We start from the raw sequence: 17,282 nt of genomic DNA on the forward strand, positions 1-17,282 counted from the left end.
TTTATTGAGCATCCTTCATGCTATTGATGAGGCTTAGAACATGCTACCCCAAAATATGACACCTTAGCATATTAAATATCATAAGCTAAAGGAATTTTAAAAAAAACAAAAGAAGCAGCATTAAAGTCACTCTGACCTCCTGCCCTCACCCTTCTTCCCTGAGACAGGCCATAAAACTCTCATGTAAAAGGTACCCTCCGTGTACCAGGAGAAGGGAAGACCTGGGGAATCAGGGGCCAAGAAATCTGTACAAACAAAACTTATTAAACTAACCCTTGTCTTCCTAGTTACTTCATCATTTGCTAGCCCTAGATGAAATCCTTCTGTACTGCCAATTCATCATAAAAATTTTTTTTTCTAAAAAAAACTTCCTGCACTGGTCACTTCATCAGTTCTTCATTCTCTTATGAAGGCTCTTATGTGCATACAAGAACTTAATAAAATTTGTAAGCTTTTCTCCTATTAATTTTTGTCAGTTTAATTTTCAGACACAGCCAGGAACCCTGAGAAAGTGGAGGAAAACTTTTATCTCCCTTATACTATTATGTGCCAGATTGTTCTAGGCACTGGGCATATGGGTTATTTTAGTTAAATATGGGCATATACCTGTAATATATCTGAAGGTATAATTAAATTAAATTATATTTTTTTCTATATTTTTATGATCACATATATGTTAAGATCTACAGTATGACCAACTCTTTAGCAAACTTACAAATGAATATTTCATTGTTTTATTTTAAAAAGTAAGTTTCTCCATGTAAGGGTAATGTATAAAATGTTGAAAAGATGTATTAAATATTTTCATTCAACAAACAGTTATTAAGAGCTTACCACTTAGGCATCTTCCTACATGCCTAATTCAGGCATCTTACTAGATCTTGGGAGTACAAAAATTAATAAATTATGGTCTCTAGTCTAAAATATATAACATTCCCAGAAAGTCTGCCTGGGAAACTGCTTTATACAACCTAAAGGACAAACAGTTGGGTATTAACTATCCATTAATTAATCATGTCCTTTACTCACTTAATTACACATATTGTTGGGAAACTGTTATTTGGACAAAGCAAGTAAAGAAGGCTTTTGAGAAGAGATGGAGACAACTAGAGAGAGGTTAAAATAAGCCTAGAGAGTTAGGTAAAGACAAAATTATGTATGACCTTATTCCTCAAGATTTTCCTTTTTTTCTAAGAACAGAAAATCATTAGTTGTGAGGAGAAGATTATTATCATATATATGTTTCTAATAATAAGACTCAGTCTAGAAAACCAATTAGAGATAAAAGAATTGGCTGCAGATAGATCTATGCTGATTTCATGGACAAAATGGTTCAAAACTATGCTAACTGATTTCATCTCAAATTCTTGACCATAAATCTTAAGTGAGCTTTTGATACTTTCTGGCATGCACACTACATTCCTCCAGTTACTACCTCTTCCACGCTTCTAGATGAATCTTTAAGATTTCTCCTTTCTTCTCAAACCAGCAACACCTCCTCTGCTAACTTATTTCTCCGCTGATGACCCTGCTTCTTCCTTCATTTTCAAGCAGAAGAGAACTTGCTCAAACTCTCACTACCATATGACTTGCTCCCCAGCAATGTACCCCTATTAGCCACCTTCTCTCTTTACATCAAAGTTGAATGGTTTGTGCTTTAGGCTAAGGACAACTACTCCACTTGTGTACCAGATTCCATTTGAGGAGCCAATATTGCCTATCCAAGGACTTTAGCTCAGCAAGGATGTCCTCTCTCCCCTCCACCATCAACTTTTCAACTCTACTGAATCATTCCTGTCAGCTTACAGGCAAGATGTTATCTCTGTCATCATCTAACAACCCTCTTGAGGTTTCTTTGTTTTTAAAAATATAGAATAATTCCTTGGAAGTCACTGATACTTGCTTTCCTTGATACCTCTCCTCCTATTCATTCTCTCTTTTAATATTAAATAAATTATCTGAGCTCTTTACTTTTTTAACTTTTTATTATGGAAATTATCAAATATATAAAAAATTAGAGGGAATTCCCTGATGGACCAGTGGTTAGGACTCGGTGCTCTCACTGCCAGGGGCCCAGGTTTGATTCCTGGTCAGGAAACTAAGATCCCTCAAGCCGCACAGCGCAGCCAAAAAAAAAATAGAGAGAATTATATAATAATGGGTACAAATACACATCACCCAGCTTCACTGATTATTAACTCACAGACATTATTTTATCTGTACCCCCACTCTCCTTCCTCATTTTAAATTGTTCTGAAACAATTTCCAGGTATAACTATTTATTCATAATATTCCAGGATGTCTCTCTAAAGGACAGAGACTTTTTTAAAAATCCAAAGTATTTCAAAACAAAGAAAAGTTATTTCTTCAATAATATTAAAAAGTCCAATGAACTGTCAAAATTTCTCACAAATGTGTTTCATTCCAGTCTGTTTGATTGAATCAGTATCTAAGAAATCAGTGTCTAAGAAATTGTAACTGATTGTAAACTTATTATTGTCTACTTTGGAATATAGATTCTGCCTTCATCATATTGTGTTTTTTCCATTTATTTATTTTCAAAACCAAGTTATTTTTCCTACAGTCTGGTTGTTATATATAGCAACCTTATGGCGCTACTTAACACTTCCTAGACTCAAGTTTAACTTTTTGCAGGACTACTTTACAGATGGTGTTGTGAGCATCTATTACATCTATTATAAGGTTCATAATTTGCGACTGGATTTTTTTCATATCAGGAAAGTGATGATCACTGCTTAGCTTTATTAATTCATTAGTCATCCTTTGTGTCTTTAATTTCACACCAATTATGTTTTTGACCCCACAGCTACATACAAACGGTTCTTATTAAAGTCACCAGATACCTCTACTGTTAAACACAATGGTAAATTTTCTGTCCACAATTTATTTCAACCCATTGGCAACATTTGACATAGCTGATAAATCCTCATCCTTTATAGGCTTTTATCACTGTCCCCCTCCTACCATACAAGCTACTCGTTCTGTTTTCTCCACTAGCTTCCCTTCTTTCCAAATGTTATTGCTGGTGTTTCTTAGTCCTTAGCTCTCCTCTTCTTTTTATTAATAATAAGCTTATGGTTTCTATCTCACCCAGCCTCATGGCTTTAAGTGTCATATATTATATACTGACAACTCCAAAATTTGGATTTCCAGCATGGGTCTTTTCTCTGAACTTCTTCATTTTTAGGTCCTTCATTTGGATGACTAATAAACATCTCAACATACTCATGACAAGTAATGGAATCTAGAATATATGAAGGATTCCTAAATCTCAATAGTAAGACAAATGACTGGAAAAAACAATTCATACAGATAATTTTAAAAAGATATATAAATGTCCAATAAGCACAGGAAAAGATTTCCAACATCATTAGTCATCAAGAAATAACAATTAACATCACTAGATTCCACTACATGCCCACTAGAAAAACGATAGACAATAAGTTTTAGCAAGGATTTTGAGCAACTGAAACTCTCATACATTGCTGATAGGGATGCAAAATGATACAAGCACTTTGGAAAAAAATTTCTTTAAAAAGTAAAGCATACACCTAATATATGATCCAACCATTCCATTTCCAGATATTTATGCAAGAGAAATGAAAATATATATCCACACAAATATTTATATTTGAATATTCATAGCAGCTTTATTCATAACCCAAATTAAAAATAACCAAAATTTCCATCAATTCGTGAATGAATATACAAATTATTGTATACATAAATGAGGTATCACTCAGCAAAAGAAATAAACTACTGATATATGCAGCAACAACATTAATTGATCCAAAAATGTTATGCAGAACAAAAGAAATAATATCTCAAAATGGCATACTGTATACTCTCATTGACATGAAAGTAAAGAACAAACTTATGACAGAAAACAAATTAGTGGCTGACAAGGATTGCATATAGAGGGGCGGACTGACTACAAAAGAGCATAATAGGAATTTTGGTGGTGATCGAAATTTTCTATGTCTTGATTTTGTTAGCTACACAATGTATATATTTTTGAAGCTCACTGAATATCACACTTATGATGCCTATGTGTAAATTATACCTCAATAGAGTTGATCAAGGGCGTGTGTGTCTGTGTGTGTGTGTGTGCATTGGCATTCACAATCTAAATACTCCACTGCCATCTTCACTGCTTTCTGGTCCAAGCAACCATTTTCTCTCATCCAGGTTATTGTTTTAGCCTCCAAAGTACTCAGCCTCCCCCAACTTTGCCCCCTAAAGTATATTCTCATCACAACACCAGTGATCCTTTCAAAATGGAACACACAGCATGTCACTTTTCTGCTCAGAATCCTCAAATAGCACCCCATTTTACTCAGAGTACAAACACCTCAACCACCTGTATCTCTCTGTCCTTATTTCCTAATATTTTTCCTTTTTCTCACTTTGCTCCAGACACATTGGCTTCTTCGCTCATTATTCAAAATGCGAGGCATGTTCTGCTTCAGGTTATTTTTCACCTATGTTTCTCTCTCACCCCAGAGTACTTCCGTTAGATGTCTCTATGGCTAAAGTCCTGGGGCTTCATTCAAGTTCTTGCTCAGATTACTCATTTTCAGAGGTGTCTACCCAACAACCTCATCTAAAATGCCAAACCACTAGCCCATCATCCCCACCCTAAATCTCTTGTACTCTTTCTAATTTTATTTCATCCAGAGAACATATCAACTTATAATATGCTTAAAATTTGTGTATTATGTTTGTTTTCTATCTCCTTCCTTTATAATGCAAGCTTCTTGAGGACAGACATCGCTATAACTTCATAACCTAGAATACCACCTAAAAGCTAAAAGCCAATCATAGAACATCTTTAAGTATATTAAAGAAAGCAGGCTATTGCAGATTATATACAGAGCAATTTCAGATTAATAAAATATTTACAGTATGATACAAATATGTATGAAATGTTTACTTTTGAAATAAGGGTTATGGGTATACATGTAGATTTTATAGTGATGAATTTATAATATTTATAGAAATTATATGTTCTCTTAAAAAACAGAGTAAGTAATTCAAAATGTAAAAATACAAAGCCAAATATCATCCAAAACCACAACTTCCACATTTTTTCTACAATAACATTGATGGAGAAATTTTACTAATCTTTCCCCTTGAGGGCAACTTACTTTTTCATATAAGTTGTTTGAAGAATTCTTCCTTCACGTTAGAAGTTAAATAATATAATTGAAAAAAGTTATGTTTCGATGGTAACTGTTTTAATGTTTTCTCTTATATGCTGTGCCCTTTTAGTCTGCATACTCCCTTTCTTCAGTTATTCTATTGATACTTCAACAATAACAATTATTCTTGTGTTAGATAATCTTTGTCATTCAGAACTACTGTTCTCTCTTCAAATGTTTTAGACATTGCCTTTTTTCCTTTGCACTCAATATGATTAATTCAATTTATTCCTCCATGCCACAGTTGCATTTTTCAGCTATTTATGTGTCTGCCTGTTCCTTATTTATTTATTACATTACCATTGCTTTTTTTTCTGCATTTCTTTCCTCAACTATAAAACTCACACTTTTCATCCAATTATTTGTTTGTTTTATATGGATTTTGAATTCTTTTTCTATTGTCTCTATATTTTTATTAAGTTTGTACATACTGTTATCTGTGGTGTCTGTTATACTGTGATATGCATTTATTACCTGGAGTTATGTTTTCTTACAGAGTTCTTCATCTTAATGCTGGATTCTTTTTTTTCATTGCTTTACAGAAGAATATCCATAATTCCTAATAATGTTTATTATCTTCTTTATGCTTAAGTTTTGTTGATAGCTCTGTCCAGAACTTCCCCCTTTACTCTGATTTAGTGTGACTGAATTTTTAATATTCATCCCACTTGATTAAGATAAATTTCTTTTCCACTGCTAAGTTTGAGTTTCAAGGCTAAATCTTGTTTTCTATCTATTTTTCTGGGATACAAAGGCATGAAATTGGGGAGAAATGGAACAGAGTGTCCCTCTGGGTATAGGTTCCTCAGTTATGTGCTCTCCTGGATCCTAATAAATGTCTTCTGGAATCCATTCCAAATAGCTAAAGACATATTTGATTTTTGAGGCTTTTAATTGTTTTACCAACATCTACTTAACTTACGTTTTTATTCTCTCCAATATGAAACCTGCATTTGAGGATATTCAGTACTCTGCCAGCTCAACCTCTCTGCATCAGGAAACTGTAGTGTTATGAGGAACATCACCCAACCTATGTTGAAACACAGAGTTGATTTTTTCAAAGTGCATAATGTATAATCTATGTTTATATCCATTTTCTCTTTTTATTGTTGCCAGTAAACTTTAGATTTTTTTCTCTATTTTTTTATCCTCTGTTAAATTATGAAGATATTTTCTCTAATTTTTGAAAGTCATCTATCAATACTTCATTTACCTTTAGTTTCCTAAACTATAACATCTAGGTATTAGCAATACTTACCTTCAGCTCTATTTTGGATATTGCCTAAGGAATGGAACATGTAGTGTTTGATATATAGCCTTGTACAAAGTTGGCGACACAAATCAAGTTAAACTACTGTTATCATTCATTTCCAAAAAAAGTTATTGAAACTTGACTTATATACAAAAAAAGATTAGAGAAAGAGATAATATTTCCAAATGTGTTTTTCATAAGGCTCACTTTGGGTGTCTTCTTGAAACAAGAAATTAAGTTTATTTTTAGGCCATATATAAAACATATACATATTTTAGAAAGTGAAGAAAAACCTTGACTTCTAAAGTAAAAGTACCATTTTTTAATTTGGGAAATTGTATTCTAATGAAACAGATGGAAAAGCTGTAGGTAAACTTCAACTGCCATTAATTATGTATATCTGTTGGATTACAACAGCTGGTATCATTATAAATGTTGTTAGTCTTATTAGGCATGTATGTAGTATTTTATTTGCAAGATGCTTTATAGTCTTTAATTAGTGCATAACAGTCTTAAGAAGTGGATGATGATGGTTATATTAAATTCCAAGTAGTGGAAACCAAAATTTCAATGGTTATCTTTACAACTAATTCTGTCAGTGTTTTAGGTATAGAAGGAATTAAGATTCCTAAGTAAGTGCTTATAATCATACTGTGTTCTCCTTGAAATTCAGTTTTTATATAAGTATTATAATGCTATTTTTACCCTATTTTAAATTTCATGTTTCATGTTTTTGGCATGAGACAGTTCTCCTTCATTCTGTGCTTTGGAATAAAGTCTTTTTTTGTGGGGAGGGGTGCTTGTTTTATTTATTTTTTTCTCTTAGGGAAAAAGTTCACGTAGGAATTCTACAGGTATATAGTATACATAATATATTAAATTAATTTTATTTTTAAAATAGGACAAAGGCAAAAGCTTATATATCACAGAATGTACGGCAACTACCAAAATATCTTTTTTATTTAAAAGCATCAAAATTCCGTCCACAACTTTGATTACAACTATATGTATAAATCAGAATCTAAAATTCAAGATTTCCAAATGTGTTTATCATAAAAGCTCAGAACTCCTGATGCCTAGATTAATGGCAAGTCAGTTTTGGCTGACCGACTGATTAATACCCAGTCAAAACTCACTGGACATTAATCTAGGCATCAGGGTTTCTGGTGTCAAAAATCTAAAGCTAACATTGTGGACTGGACTGTGGAGATGATGACTTTTTCTCTCTTTAAAGCAGTGAAGAGCCAAGGATATATAATTCTCTTTGTATATTTTCATGCATAAACACTTTTAAAATATTTTAAAACTATATTGATGATTATATAGCAATTAGAAAGTGTATGGATAATAGAATGATTTTCATCAGATTAAAGGTAATTAAATAATTTATGTCATCTTGACACTATAATTTGATACAATATGTTTCTTAACTAGTTAAAATCAGTATATTTAGACTTTTAATTAAGATGTTAATTAGCTAGTTATAGGTACGTAAATATATTATCCAATTTTCTACATTTAACAGCTCCATCTCCCTTATTTACCTATGACCGCGATCTCTAGAAAGTGCATATTCCACACAAGGACAAATATAAGTTAAAGGGTATAGTGAAGGAAATTTTTGAAAAGAGTTATTGCTGCATGGTTCTTTTTAAAACAAAAACAGAGACATACCATTTATAAATATATTGGAAGGGTCATCAGGGAGAACTCTAAATTATGATATGGAATTATTAACTTCAGATAGTTCAACAGAAATGAATACTATATTATTACACATAATGCACGCTTTTGTTGCCTCAGGAAAAGCATTACCACAGCTATTTATTAAATAGTCATTTATACATTGGTACTATCCAAAATGATATAAAACAGCTTTCAGGAGTGATACTTGTACCCTAAGGGCATAATATTTGAGACAAATAGAACTCTATTAAAAAATGCCTAGTACAGATTAAAATATGCACTTTTCATTGGGAAAAAAAGCTTAAATGCACTGTGTAGAGTAATGAAGAACAGTATGTGACCTTCTTAGTAACTTGCTATTTAAGGCTGTAAATAAACACTAACTCCAGCGTAAGCAAATATTTAAATAATCAAAAATAAATAAATGCTGTTTTTTTTAATTTCAAAAAAGAATTTATATTTGGAAATTGGATTAAAGCAAAAGGTGTTTAAAACATGATTAATTTAAGAAAACTATAAAATTATAGATACACAGCATGTTAATAAGGAAGCAATTAAAATGGAATTCTTAACTACAAATGAATTATCAACCATCTCTTTAAAGAGAAAACTTCATGAAGTGACACTCTTATCTAATTTATAATCCTCTGAACTATATACAACTTTGGACATATTTTTTAAAAGAAACTCCTGAAATAAGTTAATTCCTCTTTAACAGAAATAAAAATAACTATCAATGTATTAATAATTGACTTTTGTTGGGTGGGTAACAGGTGTCAACAAGTTACCTACTGGTGATTGATTATGTTTCTTAGAGAAGTGGTTCTCAAACTTTGCCACTTATTAGAATCATCTGGGAGCTTTTAAAAATCCATGTCTAAGTTGCAGTTCATGCTTACTAAATCAAAAGTTCTAGAGCATAAGTGGCATCAATGCTTTTTGTTTGTTTGTTTTTAATTCTCAGTGTTTCCAATGTATAGCCAAATTGGAGAATCAGTTTCTTAGAATAGTATCTGCCAAACTTAAAATGCAATTTATAATCCAAGAATTCTGCAACAGTGTCAAAGATTCTACATCTCTAACAAACGTCTAAGTGATACCATTGCTGCAGGTCTTTGTACTTCACCTTTAGAAGCAAGGCCTTAGAGCATCTTTGTCAGTACAACATCACTCAAATACCACATGAAAGTCTAACACAATATGTGTTTTCTGATAAGAGAAAACAGCGCTATATGAAATTTGTGATTTTTTCCCCTCTGAAACTGTTAACTTATTATAGTGTTATTGATGTTAACTTTATTAAAATTTAAAAATGTGTTGATCATAAGCTTAAATTATTTTTAAGATAGTATTTAGAAACATTTATTGATGTAGGAAGACATATTATAGTTTTGGTAGATGCTTCTGTATATTAAGCTTGCTCTAATTACCTAGAATATGTAATTTTTCTGTACTGTATTCAAAGATTTAGGACTTCAGGAGGATTAGAATTCCTTTTAGTCCACAGAAATTTAAAATAATTTTATCAACATTTTTAGAAAGTCTGTCCGTGTGAGTCTGATTTTTCAATTTATTATTTTATTTAAATCAATCTAAAAATAACAGGGTTCAGATTATCTTCTTTCATAATAAGTATGACAATAATATATTATAAACACCATTCACCTGAAAATCTCAGAAACCAAATCTTATAACCTGTTGGTAATCTAAAGATAGCTTAATGAAGTCTACTATATTTTGACTTGATTATTGAAGGAATAATAAAAAAGGAATACAACCAGTACGTATCCTGTACCTGGACTTCTTCAAATTGTGTTCTTTTAAGTGTATGCTGAGGAGTTACTAATAGTGTTAATTTGCTTCTTTAAATTTACTTTCCTCCTGTTACTAATATTCAGTAGAAAAGTCTCATTATTAATCAAAGCAATACATCTATGCAGCCATTTCTTTCCTAGTTATCTTCATATCTGATTAATACAAGTGGCTTTTAAAAATAATCTTGTAAGTGTATTAAACATTAGGTGAAATCATAATTGAACCTATTCTTATTTTGAATACTGACATCCTGGGTTAGAAAAGGACTCCACTATAATTCCTAAAAGTGTCTCTTAATCATGCCACTTTATGAAGTTGACTAGAATGTGTTATATCTAGTTGAGTACTCTGTATTTTTTCCTTGTTCAGAACTACTGCCACCATTACCATCACAACAAAAAGTCTAAGTCATCCTTTGTTTGATAAGGAAGAGAAAGTTTGAGAAAGAAAATGTTATATTGAATTTTTAATTAAAATTTTAAAATTTTAATTTAAAAAAGTCTTTTTAAAAATTTATGAACCATAGGAAGTGAGAAATATATCAAATTAATGTGTATTAAAATCACCTATTCAAAGCATACCTCAAGTAACATTCCCTAGAATTGTAAAACTTAGATATTCATCAAGTGTTAAACTAACTCACACTTGCATGCACTGGTTGAGGTAATTTAATTATTGTCATATTGAAATGACACACGCTACATTGGGTACATAACGATTTCTTGAGAAACAATACCAGTTATACAGTTACTCCTATTACCTGTTCTGCAGAATGCATTGCTAACAGGGTCTCAAGTAATTTCACCAAGTCATCAAGCTTAAACTTCCTTTTCTTTATCTTATTTGAAAAGAAGTAGAAAAAGTCATCTAACACAATATTCCAATCTACCCTATTCAATATTGTTGAATCTTCTGACATCTTAAAATTTTTTTCCGAAAATACTTTCACAAAGTGTATTTAAATTTTAAATAAAATTTATCTTAGAACTTTGAGAACTTTAGAAGGAAATCAAAGTATATATATATAATGTAATAATTGCAACTGAAAAATTAAACATGAACAATTTCATTTTTGTATATCTAGATATAAACTTTGGTGACACAGAGCAAGAAAATACACTGTAATTGTAAGTAAATTTCAGAGCTGAAATTTAGACTTGTATTTATGATTCACGTCCTTTCTTTTTTCTTTTGCAATAATTTTGTATGTATAGAAAAGTTACAAAAATAGTACAGACATTTCCTTTGTAGTCTTCACACATTTTCCCCTAATATTAACATCTTGAATATTCATAATATGATTATTAAAACAAGAGAAATTAATATTAGCACCATGCTGATAACTAAACTAGATTTTATTTTGATTTCACCTGTTTTTCAATTAATATTCTTTTTCTTCTCTGAAGTCCAATCTAAGATGCAAAATTGCATTTACTTATTTGTTAAAACTAATATGTAAATGAAAGAGATTTAGAACTGTAACCCATACACCCATATGAAAAAAAAATTAGCAAATATTACTGATAGAATACAGTATTTGTGTACAGTTCCTTTGTCTTTAGTCTTATATTACCCAGCCAAATACTATTTTCCAAAGTTACATAGGTTAATTCTTTTCATCCCCACCTTCTTCACTGTAAAATTATTAATTTGAAATATAAAGTTTATAACTGTTTGTATTCTACTTTCAGTTCCCTTTTGTATGAACTGAATTGTATACCCTCAAATTTATAGGTTGAAGCCTAACCCCCAGTGTGTCTGCATTTGGAATAGGGCCTTTATGGAGGTAATTAAGGTTAAATAAAATCATAAGGGTGGGGCCCTAATCCAATAGGAGTAGTGTGCTTATGAAAAGAGGAAGAGATTATCAAAGTGTGTTTGCACAGAGAAAAAAAGTCATGTGGAATATAGCAAGAAGGTGGCTATCTGCAAGTAAATGAGAAAAGACTCAGGAAAAACCATGAGCAAAGTAAATTTGGAGGTTATAAAGCCTTGGATGGCAAAACAAATAACAGAAATACTTGGGTTTTAAAATGATATTATGATTGAGTTTATGTTTAACTGGCTAGAGGTGAAGATTCCAGGACTCCAAAATATCATATCAACCTGACTGGTTTTTTGAATGAAAAAACAAAAGAAAGAAAACCTAGAAAATTTATGAACTATGGCCTCTGCTGCTACAGGCACAAGAACACATGGCCGTGGGCTTCCCTGGTGGTGCAGTGGTTAAGAATCTGCCTGCCAATGCAGGGGACACAGGTCAAGCCCTGGTCCAGGAAGATCCCACATGCTGCGGAGCAACTAAGCCTGTGCACCACAACTACTGAACCTGCATACCACAACTACTGAAGCTCGTGTGCCTAGAGTCCATGCTTCATGACAAAAGAAGTCACCACAACGAGAAGCCCGTGCACCCAACGAAGAGTAGCCCCCACTTGCCGCAACTAGAGAAAGCCTGCACGCAGAAACGAGGACCCAATGCAGCCAAAAATAAATTAATTAATTAATTTAAAAAAAAGAACACATGTCCGTATTCCACTCTACTTTCTTAGGACTCAAAGAAGAAAAAATATAACAGAGCTAGATTACGCAAGAAATTTGCCGTCTATAAGAAAGCAAGATGAAGACAAAGATAAGACGGATCAGGAAAAAAGAAAGGAGGACAGAAAAACAGAAAGGTCCAGAAGCCCAAGAAGATGCTAATCCAGATTGTCTTTCCCGAAAAGACCAACTTCCCCTGCCAGGACAGTCATAGTCCATTTCATCTTCACAGAATCAAGAACTGGGGAGTCCATCCCTCATTCCAAAAATGAAAGAGAAAACTCCAGAGCTCCCAAAACCTGAAGAGAAAATAAAAGAACTTCCAGTGTAAGAGGTCACCTCCACTAGTGATAGCCTAAAATTTCTCAAATCTGAACCTGTATCAAAGTCTAGAGAACCTTCTCTGGGAAAAACAAACATGCAGACAAAAATGTCCAAAAAAGAAAAGGAGAAGACTCACTCAGTCATGTTCCAAATTGAGGTCCCAAACGCATTCTAGCTGATCTGATTCTAAACAAATCCAGCGCCACAGATACTGTTGAAGATCACAGCCACAGGCAAGGCTTCCTAGCCCCAAGAAGGTGGCCGTTCCTCAAAGGAGAACTCCACCAAAGACAGATGTCTCCTCCAACAAGGCATAAATGGAGTAGATTTACAGTGAATCGAAAAGATGCTCATCCATAACCTTATCTGGAAGTAGTTCAGCATCTTATTCACCTCCTTCTACATCACCACAGAAGAAATCTCCTAAGGGTCAATGAAAAAGTAGCAGGTTATCTCCTTCAACCAGTCCAAGGCGAAGGTACTGGCTATCACCTCCAGCAACTCCCCTGCCAAAAGCTTGTCATTTTTCAACCCTGTACAGTCCAACCGTACAAGAAAAATTGTGCTTCTGTCTCTCCAGAGGGAAATTCAGGTAACATGACCAAACTCACAGGCACTGAGAAATGAGAGTGCCCCTCACCAGCACTCGAACCTACAAAACTAGAGTCATCTAAAAGGGCAAAAGAGAAAGTGGCAAAATGGGGCAGCAGATTCGGTACAGCAGGGATGTCAATATCACCAACAAAATCAGCAGTCTTTATATGACTGGCTCCTTCTCTCCTCAACAACTTTCTACTCAAGAGGTTTCATGAGAATTATAACGAGGTAGGCAGGCTGTGGACACATTCCCATTCCTGGAGTGCTTCGCCACGAGAGGGCCAGAAAGAGGCTTCCCTCCCTGTAGATGGAGAATTTGCCCCCACGGCCAATCAGAAGGTGACCTCTTTTTCCTCCCCCACCCTCCTCTTCTCAGTCCTCTCCCTTCTCCTGTCCCACATCTGTTCACCTTTCCCAAGAAGATGCTCTTCTAGAATACAGAGGCAATTTTATCCTTCACCCCCCCAAAGAGAAGAACAGCTTCCACCCCACTCCCAAAGAAGGCATCACCATCTGACCGCAGAAGTCCGCAGGGACTTCTCCACCCCTGAAATAAGCTTCCCAGTCAGTCACCAAGAGATGTTTGCCTTCATTATCATCAAAGCATAAGAAAGGGTCTTCCCTGATCCTGTTTACCCAAGAGGCATCATCACCACAACCAAACAAACAGCATTTGTCCTCACTAACTCTGGAGCTCCTCAGACCACTTTAAGCCCCTCTCACCCTTTCTTCCTCACTCACCCCTCCCCCAACTCCCTTCCTAAGAGAAGTAGCAGCAGCAGCATACCAGGAAGAAGGCAGTCCACATCCCCAAGTTGTAGGGCCAGGACTCTGGAATTCAAAACAATAACGACAAAAAACAAAAGAAAGCTGCCTCAACAAGCCCTCAGTCTCTCATGAGGTTCTCATCCTCCAGATCTGTTTCAGGATCTTCTGATCCATGGCAATCTCCATTCCTGTCCAGTACGTCACCCAGTAGCACAAGAAAACACAAGAAGAAAAAGACTGGCTGCTGCTGCTGCAGGTACTGTAGACCTTGCAATCATTGCTGCTCCCAAAACAGCATCAGAACTGGAAGAACTGAGCCAGAACCAGAGCCAAAGGAGAAACTGAAGGGAAAGCTGAGGATAACCTTGATGACATAGAAGACACCTGTGAGAAAAGGCACTGAGATCAACGTGGAAGGCCGACATATTTCCCAAAGATGGAAATGTTTGGTATGATGTAAGTTTTATGTGGCTTGTGCACAATGGATTTACACTGTGAAAAGTGTTCACAGTATATGTGTCATTCTTTCATTGACAGCTGACAAATTAATTTAGAGTGAAATACTTTAAGCCAATTTTTTTCTTTCAAAGTATCTTAAATATGGTTGGCATTCTTACGTTTCCTTTCATTGCCCATGGCTATTCCCAGAGAGTTGATTTGATTTTATTTACTTTCTCTCATTTGAGTTGTAATGCCCATTTAAAATACCATGTTTCTGACCCTTCCACGGTTTGTAAAACTTGCCCAGAAATTTGACCATTGTTGAACAATGAACAACGCACAACACCTGAACAATATGAACACAACAATGACCAAAATTATAAAAGAATATTTTAATGCAATGGTCTTCATCTTTTATTTATATAAGTAGTCAAAATATAATACCTATACTATACAATCGTTTTCCAGAAAATAGAAGAGGAAGAAATACTTCCCAGCTGAATTTGAGACAGAATTATTCTAACACCAAAATCAGAGAAAGATATTACCAGAAATGAAATTACAAATGAAAAACCCTCTTAAACATCAATTTGTGATGTTTACACAAATTGTGTATCAATTTATGATGTTTTCTTTAATGGAAGGTTTTTAACTTAATTCAATTTATTTGATAACAAGACAATTGATTACCAGTTTCTTCTTGAGTGATTAGCATTAACGTTAGCATGTATTTTAAAGTTTAGTAAGTAATTACCACAGTGCTTTTCAAAAAGATTATTATAATTCACTCTTTCAGAAGCAGTATATGAGAATTTTGTGTCCCCTGCAATGCTAAAGAAGTAGTAGTAATCACAACGTTTAAAATCTACTGATGTTGTAAAGCATTATCTCATTGTTATTTTGATTTACAGTAAGGCCACTAGTTGTGTCTAGGTAGTACTTGTGTCTACTTAAATTTATTGCTATTTTGAATGTACTGTTTTACAACTTGCTTAATCATATATCTTTGTACAATTTTCTATTATGTATATTTATTTTGTCAATGAGACATAGATCTTGGGCTTTGTTTCCCTTTAGTAGGAATACATGTATTTCTCTACTAAAGGGGAGTATATATATATATGTATATATATTTAATTTATATTTATATATATATATATTTGTTTGTTTAGATCTGAGGAGGTTATGGATTGTGATATGTAAATCTTACTAAATAGAAATCAGCATATGGACCAAATCTAGTCCACTTCTTATTTTTATACATGAAGTTTACTGAAATACAGACACATTCATTTCTTTATGTATTATCTGTAGCTGATTTTGCACTACAACAACTGAATTGAGCAGAGCTGAGCTCACAACAGAGACTGTATGGACTAAGACACCTAAAATAATTACTATCTGGTTCTATACTGACCCCTATCACAGACTATAGGTAATAGGATTTAGAACTAGAAGGAAATAAAACCTACATTTCATTTTCTATTTGACAACAAGGAGACAGAATTAAAGTATTGAATAATTGGTCTAATTAAATGTATCTAGTTACTTTAACCCAAAATGAGAACTCTAACCTCTTGATTTTCATTTTCATCATTTCTATACCTATATCTACTTTTCAAAATCTGTAAATATGGCCATTTACTATATAAACTTTAAGGAAAATCAACCTTTGGTAAAATAAGTACTCAGCAGATTGCAGATATTTTATCATAACACGATTTGCTCAAATCACAAGTAGTTAATTTAAAATATCGATTATTAAATTCTTAAAGAATATATGATGAATATGAATGCCTTATATAGCAACTATTAAGAGTAGAATCAATATCTAAAAACAACACTAATCTTTGGGGAAGGTAAAGGTTTTTCCACTAGAGTGCTTGACAGTGCTTAAAATTATTTTTTAAATGTAACTCATTTAGCATAGATAAAGAATTAGAGATAGTAATATAATATTAATAACATAGATATAGTAATAAAGATTAGCATAGCTAAAGAATTTTAGGAAATTACATCACCACTTTGTCCTTATCATTCTTCAAGGACTCTACTAATAATTCTTTTGTTTTCCATGGTGAAATTTGTTTGATAAGTAGTTTTTAGTTACTTTCCTTTACTTAAGATAATTGAATATATATGTATTAGTTTGCTAAGGCTTTCATAACAAATACCACAGACTGGGTGACTCAAGCAACAGAAATTAATTTTCTTACAGTTATGGAAGGTAGAGGGCCAAGATCAAGGTGTCATCAGGCTTGTTTCATTCTGAGGCCTCTCTCTTTGGCTTGTAAGTGGCCATCTTCTCCCTTTATCTTCACGTGGTCTTTCCTCTATGTGTGTGCATGTCTGTGTTCAAAGGCACTCTTCTTGTAAGGACACCAGTCATATTGGATTAGGGCCCATTCATATTACTAGAGGACCCTCTCATTTTACCTTAGTTATATCTTTAAAGACTCTATGTCCAAATACAGTCACATTATGAGGTACTGGGGGTTAGGACTTCAACATATGAATCTAGGGCAGGGGGACACAATTCTGCCCATAATAATATATTACTCTTATTATCCCACATTATTCATAGACATATTGGTACTACTTAAACATATACACACAACTATATTTAAAATAGATAA

The 17,282-nt window shown here is 33.4% G+C and overlaps 1 pseudogene; it reads left to right on the plus strand.

The window, feature by feature from the left end:
* The first annotated feature begins 11,935 nt into the window (after positions 1 to 11,935).
* Positions 11,936 to 14,582, plus strand: LOC133092948 (serine/arginine repetitive matrix protein 1-like; annotated as a pseudogene).
* Positions 14,583 to 17,282: the final 2,700 nt, after the last annotated feature.

The sequence above is a fragment of the Eubalaena glacialis genome, chromosome 6 (genome assembly GCF_028564815.1).
Source record: "Eubalaena glacialis isolate mEubGla1 chromosome 6, mEubGla1.1.hap2.+ XY, whole genome shotgun sequence".
Lineage (NCBI taxonomy): Eukaryota > Metazoa > Chordata > Mammalia > Artiodactyla > Balaenidae > Eubalaena > Eubalaena glacialis.